The following is a 25346-nucleotide window of genomic DNA, read 5'->3' on the forward strand; positions in this document are numbered from 1 at the left end:
AGCAGGCGAGCAGCTGCATTTTGAACCATCTGAAGACGATGGATGGTGGCCTGATCTAGACCATAATACAATGAATTGCAGTAGTCTAATCTGCAAGTAAGAAAAAGGTGAATAACACGCTCAAAGACGTTAGCCGGGAGGTATGGCTTTACCTTGGCTAGCTGTCTTAGCTGAAAAAAGCAGGACTGAACTACTGCACTCACCTGCTTATTCAATTTAAAAGAACCATCAATGTAGACACCGAGGTTTTTTACATGTGTTTTACAATACAAGGAAAGGGCGCCCAGAGTGCTGTCGATATGATTAAAGTTGCCAAAAATGACAACCTCAGTTTTATTTTCATTTAGCTTTAAAAAATTTAATGACAACCATTGTTTGACATCGTCAAGACAGCGTAATAAGAGCTGGGGATGGTCTGACCCTGCTTTTAAAGGTAGATAAATCTGTAAATCATCAGCAAAACAATGAAATGAGATGCTGTACCGCGAGAAGATGGAGCCCAATGGCAACAAATAGAGTGCGAACAGGGCAGGGCCCAAAATAGAGCCTTGAGGTACACCGTATTTAAGAGGGGCTATTTTGGAGTTGTGGGGGCCCATATTGACATGAAAAGACCTTTCTGACAAATAGGACCGAAACCACTGTAGGGCAGATCCTTTTAGGCCAGCATGAAATTCTAGCCGTGATAACAGGATGTCATGGTCGACCGTGTCAAAAGCTGCTGACAAGTCCAACAATAAAAGGGCAGCAGGGCTACCAGAGTCCAGAGTTAAAAGAATATCGTTAAAAATCCTTAAAAGTGCCGTCTCAGTGCTATGTAGTGATTTAAAACCAGATTGAAATTTTTCAGAGATCATATTAAAATCAAGGTGGGCCTGCAACTGTAGGTAGACCACTTTCTCCACTTTCAAATGAATTAAAAGTCTGTCTTGGTCTTTGGTTGATTAATAGGCTGGTGTGAAAAATTGCTGCCACACCGCCCCCTCGGCCTATGCTTCGAGGTTTCTGGTAGTTAGAATGACTCGGGGATATATTTAATAATCCACATTTCACTGTTTTACCCTTTGGTTCAGATGTGGATATTGTATTGTTCTTTCTTTGTGATTTTTTTATGTTTAAGTTGTTTATTGCTGGTTTTTAGTTTGTTTTTTGTCTGTTTGGGAGCTGACACAGTCTCAGTGGAGATGGGTTTTTGGGGGGGTAGCAGGAGGAGAGAAGCTGCAGAGAGGCGTGTAAGACTGCAACTCTGCTTCCTGGTCCCAACTCTGGATAGTCATATTTTGGGGGGTTTCATAAATTTGTCCATATTTCTAGAAATGAGAGCTGCTCCATCCAAAGTGGGATGGATGCCGTCTCTCCTAACAAGACCAGGTTTCCTCCAGAAGGTTTGCCAATTATCTGTGAAGCCCACATCGTTTCTGGGACACCACTCAGACAGCCAGCAATTTAAGGAGAACATGCGGCTAAACATGTCACTCCTGGTCTTTCAGTCTTGCCTGGTTCTAGAGCGCCGTCTCAGTGTGTAATAGATGTAAAACTTGAACTCGTGTCTTTGTTTACATCATGTTAATCTTATGATAAAATCCCAACAGGTAAGATTTGATTTTTACTGTAAGGTTTTGTTGAATATGAGTGAAAACCTTCATGGTTATAAAATGAAAACTGCTGATTGTTACAAATACTTTAGACCTGTGCTGGCTGGATACTAGACATTTATCACATAAAGAATATTCAAGTAAAGAAGTTCAATATTTTTATTGAATAAATTAAAAATCTGTGTGCACAGACGTACTTTATTGATCCCATATCTGGGAGCTTCCTCAACAATAACAACAGTAAAATATCAGCAATAGTAGTGATAGCAGCAACAGTGATAATAAAAAGCAGTAACAGTAAATATAGTAATAGCAGTAACAGCATTAAAAGAATAAAAGTATAAACAAGCTAATAATAAAAAACACGAGAAATTAAATAATTTTCAGAATTAACAAATAAAACCTTAATTTTAAAGGCAAATTTAATTCAAAATGACATACTGTAACATACTGTAGCACTACTGAACATAAGAACAATAATCTGAAGGCATTGGATATAGTAAGGTGAAGACCCTGCAATGGTAGGAAATAAAAACTCCCTTTAAACAGAAAGAGACCTCCAGCTGAACCAGACACCAGCATCTTTTCTGAGTGGTTGGAGAACGAGAAGAAAAACAAGAGGAACACAGAGATTGGCTGTATAGATGCAGTGGTACCAGTTTGGAAATCATATGTAGATTATAGGCAAACGGTTTCATTTGGAGGACTGTGGGGAAAAAAGGATTGAAGTAGACAGTTTAAAACTGACTTCATTTCTAACATATACAGTAACTGCTTTGCTGGACTGTCTTCTCTCTCATGATTTTTTCCACTGTTGTTCTTTAAAGTTGAAAGCATTTAAATGATGTACTGTTACGTTTTCCCTAAATCATCTTTGCCTTAATACAGTTTTCTGTCTTCTTCCTCCCTCCTGGACATCCGGTCTTTCCCTCTGCTACCTAACCTAACACACGACTTTTTACGTGTGACAGCAATCCCTTTATGAATAATGGAGTGAATCTGTCAGCAGTCTGTTTAACATAACAACCACCATCAGCAGTGACATTAATTGCCCTCTAATTCGGCCGGTTATAGTGATAGCAGAGACGGCTGGGGCACAGGGAGCTAAGGAGCCTTGAATGGGACCTAGAGGAGATTAGGCTTGGCTGCAGAGCCTTGAGGTCAAAGGCCAAGAAGAAAAAGATTTAGAAGAAGAGGTCCACAGGAGGGGATACAGTGGTCAACAAGAACAAGCAAACAAACTAACACTTAAATATAATTATTTGCTAATGAAGTTTAGAGCAGGGTTTATTATAACAGTTCCACTTGTTTTTCTCTGTGAGCACAACTTGTAAAACTGGGAACAAGAACCTGATTCAGATAAAACTAAGGCTGCTATCTAAACTGTGTCACCATCAATAAGCTGAAGTTCATTCATATATATTTGAACCATATCCTGTATTCACTAAAACGAACTGCTGTTGAACTCTTTGAATCAAACTAAAAAGTTTTTTTTTCAATCATCACCTAAATTGAAACAAACATTAAACCAAAGAAATAATTCTGAAAAACCAAAATACAATTACATTTCTTTTTTATGGCAGCAACCCTGCCAAACCCAAAGTTCAATTCAGTTTCATTTTTATAGTTCCAAATCACAACAGTTGCCTCAAGGCCCTTTATACTGTAAGGTAAAGACCTCATCTGACAACATGTCATATCTCACCAACTGCTTCATATACTGACGTATAGCAAACATACACACATATATATATATATATATATATATATATATATAAAAGAAAGACTATTATACATGCACAGTGACTTCTCATGGCAAAGCTTCTGCTGCTCTATGATCTGTTGTGACTCTTTTTTTCTTTCAAAAGTCTTTTTATTAGACAAAGGTTTCAATGCAAAGTAAACAATAACACAAAATGCTTCAGAATTTTTCAAAATTTCAATCTTGTTCCCAACCTGACCCTTAAAACAACAAATAATTGGCAGCCTGCTGCCCAACTAAACCAAAAACACAGAGAAAAAACCCCCAAAAAACCCAACAACAAACAGACTCATAAAAGAAAAGAAAGAAAAAAAATATGAAGGGGGGGGGGGGGTTCCTTGGACTACTCGGTAACAGTAGTTGTGGGCCTTTCAAAGAAGTCCAGAAAGGGGGACCACAGTTTATAAAATTTATTTTTAGACCCACGAACTGTATATCTAATTTTTTCTAAATCCATACAGGACATTATATCTTTTAGCCATTGTGTGTGTGAGAGGGGAGAAGAGTCTTTCCACTTCAGCAATATAGCTCGCCTGGCCAGCAGTAATGAAAACTTTAATGTTCTGAGTCTGAAGTTGGACAGATTCAAATTCTGGACCGCACCAAACATAGCACAGAGTGGCTCTGGTTCAATTTGATGCTGCAGGACATCAGACATCGTATGGAAAACAGATTTCCAAAAGGTGGACAACGAAGGACAGGACCAGTACATATGAAACAATGTACCAGGAGCACCCCCACACCTTATACAGGCTGGGTCCACCCCTGGGTATATGTGTGCCAGCCTATCCCTGGACCAATGCTCCCGATGAACTATCTTGAATTGGATAAGTGTATGTCGAGCACACATTGATATATTGTGAACCTGGCCAAGGATAGAGTCCCACAGTTCATCCGTAATATGAAAGGTAAGGTCCTCTTCCCATTTAGATTTGATAGCAGCTACTGAAGAGCATTGGAAATTGGAAATTAAACTGTACAAGGCTGATATTATACCCCTTGAGGTTGGTTTGACCATTAAAAAATCATCTACTGGATTGTATGGAGGTATTTGGGGGAATTCTGCTGTCACACTCTGCACGTAGTGTCTGGCCTGTAAGAAACGAAAAAACTGAGCTGCAGCTATGCCAAATTTGGCGGATAATTGAGAGAAACTTGCAAATTGTCCATCTTCATATAAGTCTGCAAAGGATTTTAGGCCCTTTCTATGCCAGATATGAAAAGCATTATCTGCCATTGAGGGAGCGAATAGGTGATTTGCTGCAACTGGGCTTTGAAGTGAGAAAGCCCGGAGACCCAGACTCTTCCTAAACTGAGACCAGATTCTAAGAGACTGCCGGACAACTCTATTGTTACTGAGTAGAGGCAATGCCAAAGGGAGTGATGAACCTAAAGTCGCAGGTAGAGAAATTTTCCCACTCGAATATGACTCCATGGCAACCCAAACTGGTGGTGACGGTTCGAGATGGTAGTGTCTCCAATACAACAAACACCTGATATTGGCAGCCCAATAATAGTACTGGAAATTAGGGAGGCCTAAACCTCCAACCAGCTTGGGCCTTTGAAGAATAGATTTCTTCAATTTGGGAGCTTTACCATTCCAAATAAACGAAGTGATTAGTGAGTCTAGAGATTTAAAAAAGGATTTTGGAATCAGGATAGGGAGGCATTGAAAAACATATAAGAATTTTGGAAGTAGCATCATTTTCACTGAGTTAATCCTACCTATTAAAGGTAAGGATAATGAGGACCATCTGGACAGCATGTGCTTGCACTGTTCCAGCAGGGGGAGGAGATTCTTCTTAAACAAACAATTAAATTGCTTTGTGACACATGTCCCAAGGTAATCAAAGTGATCTGTGACTATTTTAAAGGGAACATTTGCCAAGTCCAGATTTCGAGCCCTCTCGTTAATCAAAAACAGTTCACTCTTGTTAATATTAATTTTGTATCCAGAGAGCTGACTAAAACCATTCACTATATTAAGTACAGTGGGTAAGGAGGTAAGCGGGTTGGAAAGAAATAGAAGGTCATCGGCATACAGTGAAACTCTATGCTCAATCCCCCCCCTCCATATGCCTTTTATGTCCCCACTACCACGGACTGCAATTGCTAATGGCTCAACTGCAAGGGCAAAAAGCAAAGGACTTAAAGGACAGCCCTGTCTCGTTCCGCGGTGGAGCCTAAAATGGTCAGAGTAGCGACAGTCAGTTACCACTGAAGCCGTGGGGCTTCCGTAAAGAAGTTTGATCCATGAGCAAAATAAGGGGCCCATTCCAAACCTTTCTAATGATATTTCCGCATCCATAGCAATAAGGCATTCAGGGACAGCATGGTTGGGGGCATAGATAATATTAAAAAGTCGCCGTATGTTAAAGAAGGCATGCCGATTTTTTATAAAGCCAGTTTGGTCAGGAGAGATTATAGCAGGAAGAATTTTTTCCAGCCTGTGCGCCAGTAGCTTAGACAGAATTTTAACATCCGTGTTTAACAGAGATATAGGCCTATAAGAAGCACAGTCAGTCGGGTCCTTGCCCTTCGTAAGTAACACTGTGATACAGGCCTAGTAGCATGATGAAGGAAGTGCCCCAGAGTCTAGTGACTCTGTTAAAATTTCGCAAAGGACGGGAGCCAAATCGTCCGAGAATTTTTTATAAAAGTCTGCAGAAAATCCATCAGGACCTGGAGATTTCCCAGATTGCACAGATGCTATTGCCGCCTGAATTTCCGCCTTTGAGATAGGGGCTTCCAGAGTCTGTCTGAGCTCTGGGGAGAGCGAGGGCATATCAATGGAGTCAAAGAAACCATGTTCGTAAAAATCGCTCTTGTTCCTAATCAGACATCCTTCCACTTGTCGAGTGGAAAGTAGATTGAGTTTGGTTTGTAAGCTTAAGCGTTTTTTATATAGCGCCGGTGATGGTGACTGAGCGTACTGCCTGTCGATGTTTAAAATCTGGTCTGAAATAAGCCTCTGTTCCCGCTTTTAAATGCTGCCACTGAGATGATTTCTCCTCTCAGAAATGCCTTCAGAGCCTCCCACACCATCCTGTTTGGCATACCAGGTGTTCTATTCTCGTTAAGAAAAATTTTAACTTTAGAAGAGATGTTAGAAACAAATTGTTCATCCGTGAGCAGCAATGGATCCAATCTCCTGAGCTTTCTCACAGAGTCGCAGCCCTGAAAAGCTATTTTGAGCACAAGGGGGGCATGATCAGAGACAGTAATACTTTCATAGCTGCAGGATCTGATACTATTAATTAGCAAATTGTCAATAAAAAAATAATCTATTCTAGTGTAGGTGTGGTGTACATGTGAGAAGAAAGAATAATCTCTACCAGTAGGGAACAAAAACCGCTAGGGATCGGTGAGACTATAATCTTCAAGAAAAGACTTGACATGAATTGCAGATTTATTAAGGGTAGCAGGTTTGGGGGATGAATGATCTAAAACCGCATCCAAATAAAGATTAAAATCGCCCCCCAGAATCAAAGAGTGAGTATTTAAGTCTGGGAGATGTGAAAACAGGCGTTGAAAAAATTGCACATCATCAAAATTGGGTGCATAAAGATTGGCCAAAGTCACAGACCTGTCGCAGAGTTTGCCAGACACTATTATAAACCGTCCGTTTTTGTCTGACACAACAGTAGATGGAACAAATGGGATGTTCCGATCGATAAGAATAGCTGTACCCCTAGCCTTTGCTTTAAAATTAGAGTGAAACATCTGTCCTGACCAACATTTCGCCAAGCGCGAGTGATCTGAATCCTGCAAGTGAGTCTCTTGCAAAAAAACTACCCCGGGCTTAAATTGCTTCAGGCATGATAAGACTCTCTTTGGGTGGTTCAACCCCCTCACATTCCAGCTAACAAAAGTAAGATCACCACTCATCAAGAAAGTCCCACATTTTTATGTGCAGAGTTGCCCAAGGAGGGTAGGGAGAGGACGAAAACAACAACAAAAAACATGACAACCAACCCCACCCCAGAAAGAAAATGCAATACAATAACATATCACTGTGTAAAAAAAAAATAAAACAATACCACCCAGCAATATCACCCCAGCAGGTTGCATTAAAAAGCAACCGCGTAAGCCCCTGCTTTCTTCCCATATTAATCAAGAACTCCCCGTACCACCAGCATCATACCTGCACCCTTGAACATTAGCCCCTGAACTCGAGCCAGGGTCTCAGTTTTCAGGACACGAAGAAGAGAAAGAAGAAAAAACAAAAACAAATCAGCCAAACAATGAACCAGTTTTACCCTAAAATGAACAGCAAAGAACATCTTGCTATGCCAACAGTGCGGCTGTATAATGTCAGTCACAACAAGGACGCCACTTAGGCTAGTCCGACCCGTTATAGTTGTAAATTAGGGTGAGTGCTCTAACTGGCTACAGTGTCCAACTCAGGATAGAGAGCTTTGGTTTTCTTCCATGGTTCGAATGAAGCGAGAGGCCTCCTCAACTGACTCCAATCGCCAGATTTTCCCATCTGGAAGAGTAATGCGGAGCCTGGCGGGGAAGAGGAGGGAAGGACGGAGGCCTCTCCGGTATAACTCGGCCATAACATCCTTATATTGGGCTCGCTGCTTCTGGACGTCGGCGTTGTAATCTTCATAAAACTGGAGTTTATTTCCGCAGTACTCCAACGTCCCTCGGCGTCTCCGTGCTTCCCTCATCAGCAGCTCCTTAATCTGGAAGCGGTGGAAGCGGATAATGACTGAGCGCGGCCTCCCATCAGGGCCCGGTTTGGGCATAAGGCTACGGTGGGCTCTGTCAAGCTCCAGGGGGATGGCAAAGTTTGTGCACCGAAGACCTCCACCAGCAGCCGGGAAAAGAACTCAGTTGGCCGTCGACCCGGCTCCACCGATTCCAGCAAACCCATCAGACGGATGTTCTGCCTTCTGCTTCTACTCTCCAGGTCAGAAAGTTTAGTTTTGAAAAGTTTGTTGTCCTCCTGTAGTGAATCATACTTAGCTTCGAGCGCTGCCAAACGCTGAACAACATCCACTGCGTTTGCTTCAAGCTCACCAATACGTAGTTCTTGATTTGCAACTTCCGATTGAATCTTGTCCAGCTTACCGTTAATTACATCCGATGTAGCCTTAAAATCTGCGGCTATGGCTGTTCTGTGCTGTTCGAGCAGGGCGACAAGCGCCGGGTTCAGGGCTGCACCAGCATCCTCTGCTGCGCCAGCGCTAGCACAACTCTCGGCAGTAAGGTTTTTCTCGGTTTGTCTCCTTCCCTTGGACATCCTTCCAATGTGACACTCATAAATGACCCGAAAAGTTCGTGTCTAACAGCAAAATGGGGCTCAGAAAGTAAAATTTAAAAAAAGGTAGGCAGGTGCTAGTGGCTGACACACCTTACTCCATTGCCGGAAAACGGAAGTCGGAAAGAATATGTTGTGACTCTGATGGGGATCAGTAATACCACTAATTTGATCCATGGTCTATTTGCTGAGGTTGTCTATATAAAATTTAAAAAGAGAGCGGAAAATGGGGGAGTGACTGTTCGACCTATCAGCCATGCTTTTATAAGATCAGCTCAATGGTACAGTACCACACAAACAGCTTAGCAAAAGCTTGTGTTTTCATGCCAGTGTAAAGGTGAGGTGTATCTTAAAACAAACATTTTAAAAGGATGGATCTTTGACATTTATAATTTCTATATGGTCTTCTCTCTTTGAAATCTAAATGAAATGTTTTTTCTTGTTCCTTATTCTTAAAATAAAGTAACCATTTTTTCTTTATTGGTCCTCAAGTCTATAGAAAAAATCAATTCAATATCCATAATGTGCAGAAAAGTCTTGATTTGGTTTGAGTTGTGTTCTGTCTTTGAAAAAGAGGCTTCTGATTATTCACCTGTTCAGCTGCATTCTTGTAGTGGATGCAAAGTGACCTGTTTGGCTGGGGTGGGCCGGGGGCCTTCCTGTTTCATATGCAGATAGAATGTGCCTCAGAAAGAAGCAGGATGAAGGCTAACTCCTCCTCCCCAGGTCTCAGTTCTAAGGGGACGAGGCGGTGAGGAAAGCTTCAGGATGGACCCAAAGGATGCATGGATGCTGCTTTCACTGCGCACACACACACACACATGCACACACGTTAATTCCCAGGGGCCTAAAGTCATACACTGCTTTCACTGACGACAGTGGTGGATGGTGAATAAAGCACAAAGCCGATACTGGGATTTGAATAATTCTGCATCATAGACACACACTGCATAACAAAAGAGCAGACAGAAGCACACGGATTTCAAAATAAATAAAAAAAATGAAACATGCTTGGAGAAGTGGGGGAAGACTTTTTCAGAGACATCACCTCTTTACCTTGGCTTAGAGGTGCAAGACTAAGCAGCACACATTTTCATGTATTTTTATGTATTGAATGCTTGCCAATGTGGAACTGTAACGTTCTTCAAAAATGACATGTTGTAATTAGATGCAGAAACTCCACTTGAATTGCTGCAGTGTCTTTCTTTTGCTCCCAGTATAAACAGCAAGCAGCTTAGAAATTAAATCAACTAATCACTGATATCATCTCTCAGCTGAACACAATACACATAAGACACAGTGGTGAAATACAGTACAAATGTCAAATATCACTACCACATGCTGACATGTTTTATGCTGCAGTGGCAGAGATATTAAAAAATGTGACTTCAGTGGAAGTGAATGGGACAGTTTTTTCCACGTGGGTGTTGAGAGGGAGTATCAAAAAATAATAATGCAATGAAATCAGTTTTGTTGCTGATCTTTGACATGTCCAAGACTCTAATCACCACCAATGCCCCATCCCCATACCATTTATTATATGGAAAATATTTGGTTTTTGTGAGTTTGTTCAGTAAATAATTAATAATTGAAATGTTTACATTGGAATTTAAGGATTAAAATCCTGAAATCCTGCTCAATTTAAAAAGGGCTCAAGGAAGAGATCTATTTTTTTTAAAAGGGGCAGACAGAAAATTTGTTGTATGGATTTTACGACATTTTTATCCACAAAGGTGTCAAAAGAGTGAAAAAAGCATCAACAGTGTGGATGACATGTAAGTGTAAAAGACAAATCTGAGATTTACTGCAAAAAAACACAACACAAGCTTTGAGACAGCCAAAAAGATCGCCACATCAAAAGCACAAAACTGAAACAAAGCTACTGCGAGCTTTGTTTTCACTGCTCTGAGATCAGTTACCGTCTGGAAACACAGCTAACATTAGGAAGTAAACAAGCACTGATCTCAGTAACAGATCAGCAGTAGTTTTCTCTTACTCACCACCTCCTTTAATAACTCGTTTAGCAGTTAGTGTTAAAAGCTGTAAAGATGGAGAAAAGAGCTCCATCTCTGTCTGCTTTAATAAAACAGTCAAGTTAAACAATCGGCTCCATCAACACTATAAATGTTGGCAGTTACAGTCTTTATTTAATAAAATGATTTCAACACCTGCTGCAATAATATTCATCAACTGACGGGGAACATTGTTCTGCAGAATAAAGAAAATAAATTAAATAAATTTATATATAGAATTTGCCAATAATATTGTTTTATGGTAGTGTTCATAGGTTTTATTGCTACTTTTTTCTAAAACAATGGTTCTAAAAAGACTCCTCTCCCAGTTATCATTGTCAGCTAATTCAATACAATTCAATTTTATTTATATAGCGCCAAATCACAACAACAGTCGCCTCAAGGCGCTTCATATTGTAAGGCAGATCGTACAATAATAGATACAGAGAAAAACCCAACTAATAAATAGTTAGATAACCATAGTAGTAATAAAATTTTTACAATTAAGCCCTGCTGTTAAAATGTGAGTTCATTACAGCTCAATTTCAGCATTTGTAAAAATGACACTGTAGAAAAGAGACAGACAAAAGATCCCCATGTTTTGAAACCTATTATATTAGCACCCATTAAACATTAATCTCATCAAGCACTGATATGTCGAAGATTACAAAAGCAAAATGTAGGGTCTCCAATGACTGTAATTAAGGCTGACCCATCCACTTACAAATAAAGGCTTTAAACCCATTATTATGAGAAAGCATTAGAGCAAATTCTTTTTTTTTTCAAAACTGATTTAAGAATGGAAGTATGATTACCGCCTGTTTTTACTTGGTCTTTTTAAAATCACAGCAGAGAGCTAATCTCTGTGAAGCCTCAGACAGAATAGAAATAGTGCCCCAGAGAAATGTGTTGAATAAATGGACAAGGCAGGAGCTATGTGTGAGTGTGTGCATACGTATGTGTAAGAGCAGAGAACCAAAAGGAATATTGCTCGATTAATATAACAGTTTTAACCATCTTATGAGTTTATTAGAACTTTATTTAAATATATGTGCATATACCTGTCAAAAGTTTGGACACACCTTCTCATTTATCAGAATCAGAATACTTTATTAATGCCTAAGAAAGCCCACATAATTTCCATAGGGATTAATAAAGTATTCTGATTCTGATTAATGGTTTTTCTGTATTTTCATGACTATTTACTTTGCAGATTCTCACTGAAGGCATCAAACTATGAATGAACACATATGGAGTTATGTAGTAAACAAAAAATTGTGAACTAATTCAAAACATGTTTTATATTTTAGATTCTTCGTAATAGCCACCCTTTTCTTGGCATTCTCTTGATGAGCTTCATGAGGTCGTCACCTGAAATGGTTTTCCAACAGTCTTGAAGGAGTTCCCAGAGATGCTGAGCACTTTTTGGTCCTTGTGCCTTCCCTCTGCGCTCCATCTCATCCCAAGCCATCTCCATTGGGTTTAGGTCAGGTGACTGTGGAGCCCAGGCCTCTATCTCTCTCCTTCTTGGTCAAATAGCCCTCACACAGCCTGGAGGTGTGTTTGGGCTCATTGTGCTGTTGAACAATAAATGATTGTCCAACTGACATGATGGGATGGCATGTCCCTGCAGGATGCTGTGGTAGCCATGCTGGTTCAGTGTGCCTCCTCCATGCTTCACAGTGGGAACCATGCATGTAGAGACCATCGTTCACCTTTTCTGCGTCGCACAAAGACACGGCGGGTGGAACCAAAGATCTCAGATTTGGACTCATCAGACCAAAGCACATATTTCCACTGGTCTAATGTTGTTTAACTGTACTGTAGGTACGCTAGGTTTCTGTGATCAGTCCAGACGATGAGGGATTGGACCATGGCCTTGAGCTAGTGTTTCCATTCCTCCAGGGCAAGTTTTATTGCCAGTAACTCCCAATGTCCCGCGTCATAGTTGCGTTCTGCAGGGGACAAAAGGCGAGAGAAAACAGCCCATGGATGAAGGTTACCTTTTGCTGGGAGACCACGTCCCCCACCCTCGAGTGGAAGGATGGATCTTACTTCCATGGTGAATTGGAGACCCAGATCCAGTTGAGCCAAAATGGGAGCTGAGGCGAAACGCTCCTTGAGAAGGCAGCTTGATCCCACTGGAAAGGAATCTTAGGGGAGGTTAGGCGGGTTAGTAGTTTTGTAATTTTGTTAATGTCACGAATGAATCTCTGATAAACGTTAGAGAAACATTGAAGCTGCCTACGATCTTTGGGGTCAGGCGAGTTCACCACAGCTTCAACTTTGATGGGGTACAGTTTCAAGTTCCCCTGCTCAAGGATACAGAGAGTGCAGAATTATTAGGCAAATGAGTATTTTGTCCACATCATCCTCTTCATGCATGTTGTCTTACTCCAAGCTGTATAGGCTCGAAAGCCTACTACCAATTAAGCATATTAGGTGATGTGCATCTCTGTAATGAGAAGGGGTGTGGTCTAATGACATCAACACCCTATATCAGGTGTGCATAATTATTAGGCAACTTCCTTTCTTTTGGCAAAATGGGTCAAAAGAAGGACTTGACAGGCTCAGAAAAGTCAAAAATAGTGAGATATCTTGCAGAGGGATGCAGCAGTCTTAAAATTGCAAAGCTTCTGAAGCGTGATCATCGAACAATCAAGCGTTTCATTCAAAATAGTCAACAGGGTCGCAAGAAGCGTGTGGAAAAACCAAGGCGCAAAATAACTGCCCATGAACTGAGAAAAGTCAAGCGTGCAGCTGCCAAGATGCCACTTGCCACCAGTTTGGCCATATTTCAGAGCTGCAACATCACTGGAGTGCCCAAAAGCACAAGGTGTGCAATACTCAGAGACATGGCCAAGGTAAGAAAGGCTGAAAGACGACCACCACTGAACAAGACACACAAGCTGAAACGTCAAGACTGGGCCAAGAAATATCTCAAGACTGATTTTTCTAAGGTTTTATGGACTGATGAAATGAGAGTGAGTCTTGATGGGCCAGATGGATGGGCCCGTGGCTGGATTGGTAAAGGGCAGAGAGCTCCAGTCCGACTCAGACGCCAGCAAGGTGGAGGTGGAGTACTGGTTTGGGCTGGTATCATCAAAGATGAGCTTGTGGGGCCTTTTCGGGTTGAGGATGGAGTCAAGCTCAACTCCCAGTCCTACTGCCAGTTTCTGGAAGACACCTTCTTCAAGCAGTGGTACAGGAAGAAGTCTGCATCCTTCAAGAAAAACATGATTTTCATGCAGGACAATGCTCCATCACACGCGTCCAAGTACTCCACAGCGTGGCTGGCAAGAAAGGGTAAAAAGAAGAAAAACTAATGACATGGCCTCCTTGTTCACCTGATCTGAACCCCATTGAGAACCTGTGGTCCATCATCAAATGTGAGATTTACAAGGAGGGAAAACAGTACACCTCTCTGAACAGTGTCTGGGAGGCTGTGGTTGCTGCTGCACGCAATGTTGATGGTGAACAGATCAAAACACTGACAGAATCCATGGATGGCAGGCTTTTGAGTGTCCTTGCAAAGAAAGGTGGCTATATTGGTCGCTGATTTGTTTTTGTTTTGTTTTTGAATGTCAGAAATGTATATTTGTGAATGTGGAGATGTTATATTGGTTTCACTGGTAAAAATAAATAATTGAAATGGGTATATATTTGTTTTTTGTTAAGTTGCCTAATAATTATGCACAGTAATAGTCACCTGCACACACAGATATCCCCCTAAAATAGCTAAAACTAAAAACAAACTAAAAACTACTTCCAAAAACATTCAGCTTTGATATTAATGAGTTTTTTGGGTTCATTGAGAACATGGTTGTTGTTCAATAATAAAATTATTCCTCAAAAATACAACTTGCCTAATAAATCTGCACTCCCTGTATACCCCGGTAAAGAAATAGTCCCAATGTCGTTGACTAAAGCCTGGAATACCGCTGGAGCATGGGTTAACCGGAAAGGCATCACCAGGTATTTGAAGTGGCCTAAGTGGGTGTTGAAGGGTGTCTTTCACTCATCCCTCTCTCTTAATCTTACCAAATGAGTCTGCTTGAAGACAGTGGCTCCCTGGAGTAAGTCAGAGGAGAGGAGAGGCAGTGTATACTTATTTTTAACAGTGATTTTATTCAGCCCACGGTACTTGCTCCTACAGGAGAGGAGGATGGCCTAATGCTGCCAGCAGCTAAGGAGTCACTTATATATTTTTCCACGGCCTCCCCTTCAGGTTGCGATAGGCTGTACAGTCTTCTAGATGGGAGTGGTGCTCCAGGGAGGAGATCAATCGCGCAGTCGTAGGGTCTGTGCGGGCGTAGCGAGAGCGCTTTATCTTTTCTAAACACCTCCATCAGGTCATGATAGACGACAGGAATAGAGGACAGACCAGGCTGTTTTGTTTCTGTTCTGGAAGTTAACAAGCGGTGTGGCTGACTTAAAACAGTTCATGTGACATTCCTCCCTCCACCTCGACTCACATTCTTTTTTCAAATCGATGCTAGGATTTTGTTGTTTTAGCCACGGATAAGCCAAGACAAGAGGAGTGAGAGGGGCCTTGAAAATGAAAAAACTAATCACTTCCATATGGTTACTGGACAGGGTGAGAGGAACCGGTTCTGTAACAAGAATTATGTCGGGGAGGCGCTGACCACGAAGAGCAGAGACAAGGAGCATGTGAGGCAGGGCATCAGTGGAGATGTTCAATCAGTGGGTGAATGAGGCGTGAATAAAACTCTGCTCAGTTAGAGCTGTGAGCCAGTGAGTTATGGCCCTGTTTCGTGACTATAGCAAGAATCACGAGACGCGGGGAGAATTGTTGCTAGACAGATCGCACACCAGTACTCCCTCCACTACTGGCGGGCGTGTTCTTTTGGCAGACTGCAATGCAATGTTAAGCGAGAGCGTCCCAGCTGCATATGCTGCTCACCTCTGCTGTCTTCTCCACTCTCCTGAGAGCTTCTGTGCTCGGCGGCACTTCCGCCGGAAGCCATGCCCAAAGGAAGCATTGCATCCTGGGTTTTTGAATTTGACGCTCCACTGCGCACCCGGAATTGATCGTCTGCTCCAGGGGTGTCAAACTCCAGTCCTTGAGGGCCGGTGTCCTGAAACCTTTAAATGAATCCCTGCTGCAACACACCTGAAAAAATTAGAAGGTCATTAGCAAGACTCGATAGTAGTTGAGTGAATGCTGAGGTGGCAACCACTAACCCTACTGAAGGATATTAAAGTGTTTGGAAAAATGTACTTTTACTGCACCATGTTCATTCACTGCTGCTGCTGTAACATGAATCAAATGGCTGAATTGCCACCTCAGCATTCAAGTCACATTCTATAGAGTCTTGCTAATGACTACTTTTGTTTTCAGGTCTGTTGCAGCAGGGACATGGGAACGTTTCAGGAGACCAGCCCTCGAGGACTGGAGTTTGACACCTGTGGTTTATTCAAATACACAGAGACATTCATCGAGGGAAGAAGGCAATTCCCTAATTAATAATTCATCTTTGAGTTCTTCACATAATTTGTTCAATAACGTGCATTTTAGTGCCTACTCCAAAAACGTTTCTGAACTTGAAAAGAAACTCAGGGTAAGTTATGATCGGGTTAGCTTTTAATGCTGCCAGAGCCCATTTTAGTGCTCGATTGTGAAGCAACTGCACAAAGTATGCAATTTTGGCCCCATCATCCTCAAAAACAATCACCTTTCCTGGCGAAACATGAGTGAACATTGCGTCAAGAATCCAGCACATTTGTCCAACTCACCGGTGAACGGTTCCAGGGTAGGCAGACGTCTCTCAGGCAGTGCGGGTGAAGCAGGGAATGGCGCGGCGCTCACCATTGGGGCCTGAACCTCCTTGGGAGCTGGTGGGTTAATTGGACATGGTGAGCTTACCAGGGGTGTCTGTTGTGCTATGGCCTGGACGCATATGCATCAACATTTGCTCATGGCACCTCAGTGATGCCTTCTTGAGCTGCGAGAGCCCAGCGAGTTGGGTCAGAGTCTGCTGAGTCCATGATGTGGCTGGATCATTCTGTCACAAAGAACAAGCAGACTCAAGTGCAGGACTCTGCTGATGTTGCAAAAATAACAGTTTATTTAAACAATCACCAGGTGCTATAAACAAGTGCAAGGGGAAAGAAGATCCAGGGAATCCAAGGGAGGTTAGAGGGGGAAAACCACACTCTTCTTCGGCCACTCAGCAAAAACACTGAAGCTCACGGTCACAACTCCAGGGGTGGAAACGAGGACAGGTGCAGGAAGATCTATATACAAGAAAACATGATTAGAAGCTAGGAAAAACACTGGGAATGAGAATACACAGGAAAGAGCCGGGGCTACGCTGACGGTTGTCGTACAACGATGAGAAACACTGTGCCATCGCCTTAAGTAGTAGCTGGAGTGTCAGGACAATGAGCAGCAGGTGCATGGGACCACCTCTTGCCCACGCCCAGTTCCCAGTTCCACTCTGGCACAGGAGAGCGAGAGGGAGAGAGGACAGAGAGAGAGAGAGAACAACAACAACACAGCGATCTTAGATGATATCGCCACGGAGACACAGGAAACCATGACAAGGTTAATGTTTGCTCCATTCCATGTTCAGTAACTACAGCCAGTCTTGTTAATGATCTGGCTGAGTGGGAGTTCTGGCACCAGGGACAGAGGTAAGGTTCTTGGTAAGTCCTCATGCTGTCCTGCTCTTAATTCCAGAGACCGAGTTTTGCCTTTGTGGTGCTGACTGGCTCTTGTTCCTGGAGGCTGCTCTTTAGTCCACCATGGCACTGGTGTGCTGTTACTACCCTTTCTCAAAAGATGTTTGGGGCACATCAGGAGGCAGAGCATGTCATCTACTAATTGGAAGTTTGCTAGTTCAATCCCTGACTGCTCCAGCCAAATATCCTTGGACAAGATACTGTTCCAAGGTTGCTCTCTGATGCATCAATCAGAGTATGATGTTAGATAGAAAGCACTTATGTAGAAAATGCATATTTGACATGTATGAATGGGTGTGAATGTTCAAGTACAGTAAAAATGCACTATATAAGACCCAGCCCATTCACCATGTTCTTCCAGTATTGCTCGGGTTCATCTCTGAGTAGGTCTACCGTTGTGCCACTCGTACTTTTACATTCAGTTGTTCATGAGAGTATACTGTGGATGGATCTTTGGCAAACAGGCCATGTATTCTTTCAGCCTCTGCTTCTCTGGTATGTCTCTTCAGCCTCACGTCCAGAGCTGTGAGCCTTTGTTTGGCAGTTTCCAGAGCCTTAGTTATGGACATCATGTTGTACCTCTTTTTCATTCATGGCCTGCCTCTCATGACACCTTTTTGCACCCCAGTTATCAGATTAACATCTTTCAGGCTTCCCTAATTTTGGCTTTCAGCTTTGCTCCCCCACTGGGGGCTCTGCCTGCATCCAGGTTCTCAGACCCATGTGCTCCTAGGACTACTGTGGCAATGGTATTTTTTAACTCTTTGGTTTTAGTGATGCTGCTTGTAGGGATAGTACATAGAGCAGCATTCACATCTGCAACCATCTTCTCTTATAGGACTTTCTCAATGTGCCGGCATAGTCATGCCCCACTTTGGAGGAGATTCCTTCTATTTGTCATTTTTATGCTTCACCTAAAAATGAAATTATTCCACACATCAAGCACATAGTAAGAGCACAGTGCCAAATAAAGTCATGTAAAACCATAAAGCAATAAATAACATTTAATAAACATGAATGTTAAATGCTGTTTAGCATTTGAGGTCCTTGATTTCTTATCCGGGCTTAGGATCTGCAATGGCAGAGTTGAAGAGTTTTTTTTGTTTTGTTTGATGAAAGTGGAACAGTTCTTGTCCAACAGTCAAGTTTTTTTGTCTGCACTACTGTACACAGGATGTGCAGAGACTGTGTGCATGCTCCTTGCACATATATTTCTTGCATTGTGCTCATCCTAGTCTTAGAATCATTCCTGTTGGGACAAACCTGGCACCTGCCACGCTTCCTGCCCGTGGCAGGTGCCAGATTGGAGAAGTACCATTGGAGAAGTTGGCTGTTTGTCTTTGTCTGTATGTCCCTCTCAATAGCTGCAGCAGCTGTTAATGTGAAACAGTCCACCTGGACTTGGTGACTTGGAAGAGGTATTATGGTGGTGCTTTTAAAGCAGAGTGCCACGCTGGATCGACTCAGTGAGATACTGAAATGTCCTTCAGCTGTTCTGCACAGTTCTTTAGAACACAACCAGGTAAGTGATCTGGACCAGCAGCCTTTGGAGGACTGATGATTGTGAAAACCCTCCTTACACTGTCTGCAGTCGACTACACCATCCTGGTAGAAAGCAGTACTTGCCTTTGTGTTGATCTATTGTTTCTACCCTCAAACCTGGAAAAAAAGGTGTTGAGGTTGCCAGGTAAGGAAGGGTCAATGTTTGTTCTCCTCACAGTGGGCTTATAACCAGCAGCTGCAAGAAATCCCTGCCATTAGTGGCTCGGCTGCATGGAGTAGCTGAAATAATTGGATAACTTCTTCTGATTAAGCCATTTTAGCCTCTATGATTACTCTTTTTAGGTTGTTTCTTGGTGTATTGTATGTTTCAGTGTCACCAGCTTAATGAAATTTAATAACAGTCACATGATCAATTAACTTGTTTTTTTAAATCCAGTCACAGCTTCATTTTCCTCTATGACTATGAAAATGAAAATGCTCCACCCCGTGCACTCAGACCAGTCTTATACAGTCCTTCTGTGGGCACACTCTAATGTTGACTGCTGGTGGCTCTTGTCTTAATCTGGCTTTGTATTTTGGCGTCAACAGAACAGATACATGATCTAATGTATTATTCTCTCTTGCTGCGCATTTAACACGCTGGTAGAAACAGACTTAAGGTTGGCCATGTTGTAATCCCCACCAATGACATGCATCAAGATAAGCTTTCTGTAGCAGACCAGTAATGCTGTAGAGTTTTGTCATCGCCTCCTTTACATCATGCACCTGGGGCAAAATACACTGCAGTGATGATGATTGCTAGCAGTCCACTACTCTGCGTTATAGCAGTCTCCACATGCTGATGTAATCCATTATAATGTCCAGTGGGAAAACATCTGCCAGCCATGAGGCAGGGAACTGCAGGTCTGCTGGGGTTAAGGCCCTTACACGTTGGATGCGGCAAGCGCAGCGCTGCGCTCTGAAACCCATTCAAGTCTATTGTTTGTGCCGCGTATTGATGGTCGTTCGCTCTAGCTAGCGAGTGCAGTGCATGCCGTGTCTGATGTGAAAGGGCCTTTAGACCTAAACCTGGTGTTGATACCTCCTCACTTCCCTCATTTACATGTCCTGCCACAGCATATGTGATGGTGCCTCCCTACTTGTGAAAACCATTAACTAAGAAAATAAAAGACAACTGGACTCCAAGCATCATGAGACTCTCAGAAAAATCCTAGAAATATTCCTGCTGTGTCAGGTGCTTACCTAATTGTTGACATCGGAATTCCTTACAAAGGTGAGGTGTGCAGTGTCTTCTTACAACTTGTTGAACTGCAGCTATCCAACAGGGTTTCTGTCTCAGATACTGTGCAATTTGAAAAGCTTGTTATGACAAATGCAAAAAAATGGTCAGCACAGTTTGTTCGCTCAGCAAGTAATGCTTTAGCTGGTGTGATGGGCTGATAGAGGAGAACAGCCACACTGATCTTCATTTACTGCATCATTCGCACGTTAGCGGTCCATAATGCTGTAAAACACAATACAGAGTAGACTCAGTAAATGTAACAGAGTTGCAGATGTGGATAAAAGTGATGTGCTGCACATGATGCTCCACAGAAAACAAAAAAGCCCACTCTCAGAGCAGACTGTTTTCTAAATATGATATGTATGTATTAAATGTTAAAGTTATATGGCACAGCTGTCCCAATAGTACCAGGGGCATTTGATTCTGTAGTGTTTAATTACATCACTTGTGTCTGAAGAATAAAGAATGAAACTGAAATGTAAACATATTAATGCTACAATACTCCTGTAAACTCTGTGATCGTTTGTTTTAGTTCTGAACTTGTTCACTTTAAGTTTATAATGATTCTATAAATGTTATATTGGCAGCAGTAATAAATACTAACAGGATTCACAGTTTTTTCACAAATTACATCCTGCTTACGTCCATGCAGCACTGACAGTGAGCTGTGTTTTTGGCTCGTTGTGAAGCCAAAATACCCCGTACCATCAACTGACATACATCAGCATTCTCTTAAACACAACACGGAGGCTAATCTTTCTTCAGGCCACTCGATATACTGAAGCCTCACAAAAAAAAACCATCCCTCAAAATCCACATGTACAGTGTTGTGTTTAACGCACAGCAACGGGTGTGCAACACACACACTTTATGTAATACTATACAATACATAATACTACATAGCATATACATTCAGTTATCTACATGATGGGTGCATAGAAAAAAGATCTTAAGCAACAATTGTTTGACATCAGTTTACATAGGAGAAAGGACAAAAAATGGATGTACAACTTTTCAGGATCAATTGTCACTTATAATTTATATGTGACGATGTGCAAGATCGATCATGCAAGAAACAAACTGAGCTTAGATCAGAACAAATTAAAACACTGCTGCATTTATAACAGTTTCAGTCACAGAATCAACAGGCTTAAAAGATTGTGTTCGTCTAGTTTATAGAGTGCTGTATTTCATTCAATTCAGTTTTATTTATAGAACTACAGTCGCCTCAAGGCGCTTTATATTGTAAAGTAGACCCTACAATAATACATACAGAGAAAAACCCAACAATCATATGACCCCCTATGAGCAAGCACTTTGGCGACAGTGGGAAGGAAAAACTCCCTTTTAACAGGAAGAAACCTCCGGCAGAACCAGGCTCAGGGAGGGGCGGGGCCATCTGCTGCACACGCTCTGGAAGAGAGCCAGAGATTAATAACTAATATAATCACATACTAAGTAAAAAGGTGAGAGAAGAAGTGCATCATGGGAATCCCCGGCAGCCTATGTCTATTGCAGCATAACTAAGGGAGGATTCAGGGTCACCTGGTCCAGCCCTAACTATATGCTTTAGCAAAAAGGAAAGTTTGAAGCCTAATCTTGAAAGTAGAGATAGTGTCTGTCTCCTGAATCCAAACTGGAAGCTGGTTCCACAGAAGAGGGGCCTGAAAACTGAAGGCTCTGCCTCCCATTCTACTTTTAAATACTCTAGGAACAACAAGTAAGCCTGCAGTGTGAGAGCGAAGTGCTCTATTGTGGTAAAAATGTACTATGATGTCTTTAGGATAAGATGGAGCCTGATTATTCAAGTGTCACCTGCCCCATGTGTTCATGATTCAAAATGAAAAGGAGACTGGACAAAAATGTATTCCATGGGAGAGCTCCACGACAAAAAACACTGCTGACCAAAAAGAATGGCCCATTTCAAATTTCCATCACAATAACAATAATTATAATTATAGAAATAGAAAGAAGAAGAAGAAAAGAAAGAATATAACTTCATGATGCCTAATACTATTGACTAACACAGCGTTTTATAAAAAGGACATCATACCATCAGTCAGACATGGCAGTGGTAGTGTGATGGTCTTGGGCTCCTCTGCTGGTTGAGGACCTGGAATATGGAAATATAAATTTTGCTCTCTACCAGAAAAGAGGGAGAATGTCTGGTTATCACTTAATTTTTATGCAATAGAGAAATAATCCAAAAGTCAATCTCTTAATGGCTAAAGAAAAAAATAGTCTGGAAGTCTGAAATTAAATCTGATTGAGATGCTTTAGCTTTAGCATGACCTTAAACAGGTGTTTCTGGCTAAGTTCTGCAAAGAAGAATAACATAAAATTAATCCACACTGATGTGAAAGGCGACCCTGGAAAGGATAGGCGGAGGCGAATGGATGGATGGATGATGTGGAAGGCTCCGTTTCCAGTTCTATCAAGTGCTTGATTGAAGTTTTTGCTGGGTGACCCAGTTAGTTTAGAGTAAAGACCCCAACATTAGACACTAGTGTACTAGCCATGAGAAAAGTGCAAGCCACAATGACCAAAACAATGAATGAGGAACAGTTTGTAACACCTGTGTTCATTCCTCTAGTGGAGTTCCAGACAATAGAAAGAATATCTTACAGTGTGTTTTGCATTCTTTGCTAATGCAGCCAGATTTCTGCCTGGTTAGTAGTGGTGAGACTGGGTTTCTTTTACATTCATGCAGAGAGAACTGGACAGTGTGCCTTAAATCGTCCCATTCCTTGCACAGCATCGAGGGGTAAGACAGTGATTCATTCCAGGCTCCCTTTATCTGACCTGAGCCAAGTGTTTTACACATTGTGGTCAGGCCTGCTGAGCACTTTCTCCCTTGAAGATTTCAGTACGTGTTGTGTTCATGTGTGTATGCCCTCTGCCTTGTTCACCAGCCATTCTTACAACCTGTCTCAGAGATAAGAAGTGCTGCTTTTTTTCCATATCAGGAAACTCTCCCTCCCTCTCTGTTCTTGCACTTGGGAGCACAGAGGACTGCCGAGGCTTTCTGACTTCATCCTGTCAATACAACGGGATAAGGAGTCCAACTGAAAGTTCATTAATTCCTGAGTAACCTATGCCTGAGCTGGGCTAATACCTCCTCTGCTCTATTGATGTTGCTGTTCCCAGGGTGAGAGAGCAACCTCAGCCATGCAGCACACACTCCCTTCTCTGTCTGCCTATCTAAATCTCACTGTTTGTTTCCACAGCTTGCATTCTGCACCCATCAATTTAAACAATGGATGAAGCAATGAAAAGGGTCAGAGCAGAGCCAGTAAATGAATCTACATGTGTTTGTCCTCCTAGCTTGTGAAAAAAGATTCACATGTGTTGTCTTCATGTGACCCTCTGTAAAACAGCTGATTGTTCCACTGTGCCATGGTTTGTCAGAAGTTGATGTTATGGCATCACATGCAAAACATTTAATCTATACTGAGCCTTTTTAGCCTTTAACTTTTGAGCTAAACCAGCACCCAGTGCTGCAGCTCCAAGGGAAAAGGAGATAGGAGTTAGAGCCAAGCCCAGAAGGGACAGGATATGGTCAGTGTGTAGTCCCAGTATGAGGAGGGCTTAAGTGAGAATCCACAGAGAAACTTCCAGAGGAGCAGGGCATGGGTTGGTATCCAGGTGAGTATCAGCGGTGGAGGGTGAGCAGGCAGGTGAGAAGATGGCTAGATTGTAAATGAGAACCAGCCTGGTTAGCTTGGCAGTGTGAACTGATGGTAGGAGAACCTTCAGATGGTAGGGGGACTACTGACTACAAGGAAAAAACCCATAAGAGCAGAAATACATCCCAGGAGCTCAGAGAGAATAGGTTTGGCCTGTTTCCACTCAGGAGAAGCATGGATGGCTCAGCAGGTTTCTTTATACTGATGCAGGAGAGAGCGATCAGGTGTGTCTGGCTGAAGAGCACAAACCCAAAGTTCTGCCCACATGGGAGGAGGACACCTGCAGGAAGAACCGTGTGGAGCAGAGAAATACTGACCTAACCTCTCCACTATGACACTGACCTGAGAACAGTTTAAACACATTGCCAATCCAAAAGTTAATAACACTCGAAAAATTTAAAATGAAATTTTTATTAATGTCTATTCCTTTCAATTAAATTTGAATTTTTTTTCTACTAACATGTCCCATAGATTTAAATTAGCAGAGAAATTCATATTAAACACACTGTTTTTATTTTGCAGACACCTTTTCCATACTCTATAGTCTCTTTTTTATTTTGTTATTGAAACAGTAGTCTGAGACTGAAATGGGGCTTGCTTCACTTTTGTTTTACAAAACTTGTCTTGTCTATCATCGTCTATAACTGGATGCTCAAATTAATGTTTTCCTATTATCTGGAATAAGAGCAGAATCCAGTGCATGTTTTAAGCTTTTATGAGGATTCTCAAGGAAAGAACAGGTAAGTTTCAACTAAGGTAAGTTGTTTTTCAGCACAGGCACCAATGGGACAATACCAAGAAACTGCCAGAAAGAAGACGAATTGTAAATATTGATGCAGCAAAGTATTTTACCAAAATTGTTTCAAACCTGACTTGAGTTGTCACTTCTGTTTCCTTTGTGATTTGCAGGCAGGAAAGGCACGTGAAAGTTCTGGAAGGCAGTCTTGGTGGAGAGTGGGCAGGAAGGTGACTTTACAGATGACTTTTGAATGACAGAGGAGCAGGCGGGGTGTGTGGAAAATTCTTCTTTTGCAGGCGCACACAGGATTTAATAGGCCATGCATAGGAATCAAGCCAAGGCATGCACCGGGAGAGAATTGGGAGCAGAGGCAAGAGAACACGGTCAGTTAATACAACATAAAATCAGAAATACTGATGGACCTTCAGTTCAAGAACACTGACATTTGAACTCATCCAGGATTTTCAGTAATTGTGCCTTGTGGTATCAATCTGAAAGTCCTAGGTGACTTCATTCTTGAGTCATCACATTCACAAGATTTTCAGAAAACTTTCCCAGGTGACCTTTGAATGAGAGATTCAAACTCGTTTTAGAGGACGCACCTATGATATTTATTTCAAAATCCTATGTTTTCAAGTAATGGGATTAACAAACTTAGGTTGCAGCAAGAAGGTGATAACAATCTCGCAAAAGTAAATGTTTCAGTGGGTTTTTATCCACAGGAGATAATGAGCTAATGATACGCAGGTGTGCTGGCTGGACTGAGGATAGGTCCATCCTGCCCCATGGTAGG

The 25346-nt window shown here is 42.0% G+C and overlaps 1 long non-coding RNA gene across 1 annotated transcript; it reads right to left on the reverse strand.

Annotated features, from left to right (window-relative positions):
• Positions 1-20219: 20219 nt before the first annotated feature.
• Positions 20220-25125, reverse strand: LOC112843046 (uncharacterized). Its single transcript, XR_003215143.1, has 4 exons — positions 24997-25125; positions 24683-24837; positions 22182-22241; positions 20220-20350 (listed from the first exon to the last, which is right to left on the reverse strand). It is a non-coding gene; the product is annotated as an uncharacterized LOC112843046 (long non-coding RNA).
• Between the last annotated feature and the right edge of the window lie 221 nt (positions 25126-25346).

Source organism: Oreochromis niloticus, linkage group LG19 (assembly GCF_001858045.2).
Source record: "Oreochromis niloticus isolate F11D_XX linkage group LG19, O_niloticus_UMD_NMBU, whole genome shotgun sequence".
NCBI lineage: Eukaryota > Metazoa > Chordata > Actinopteri > Cichliformes > Cichlidae > Oreochromis > Oreochromis niloticus.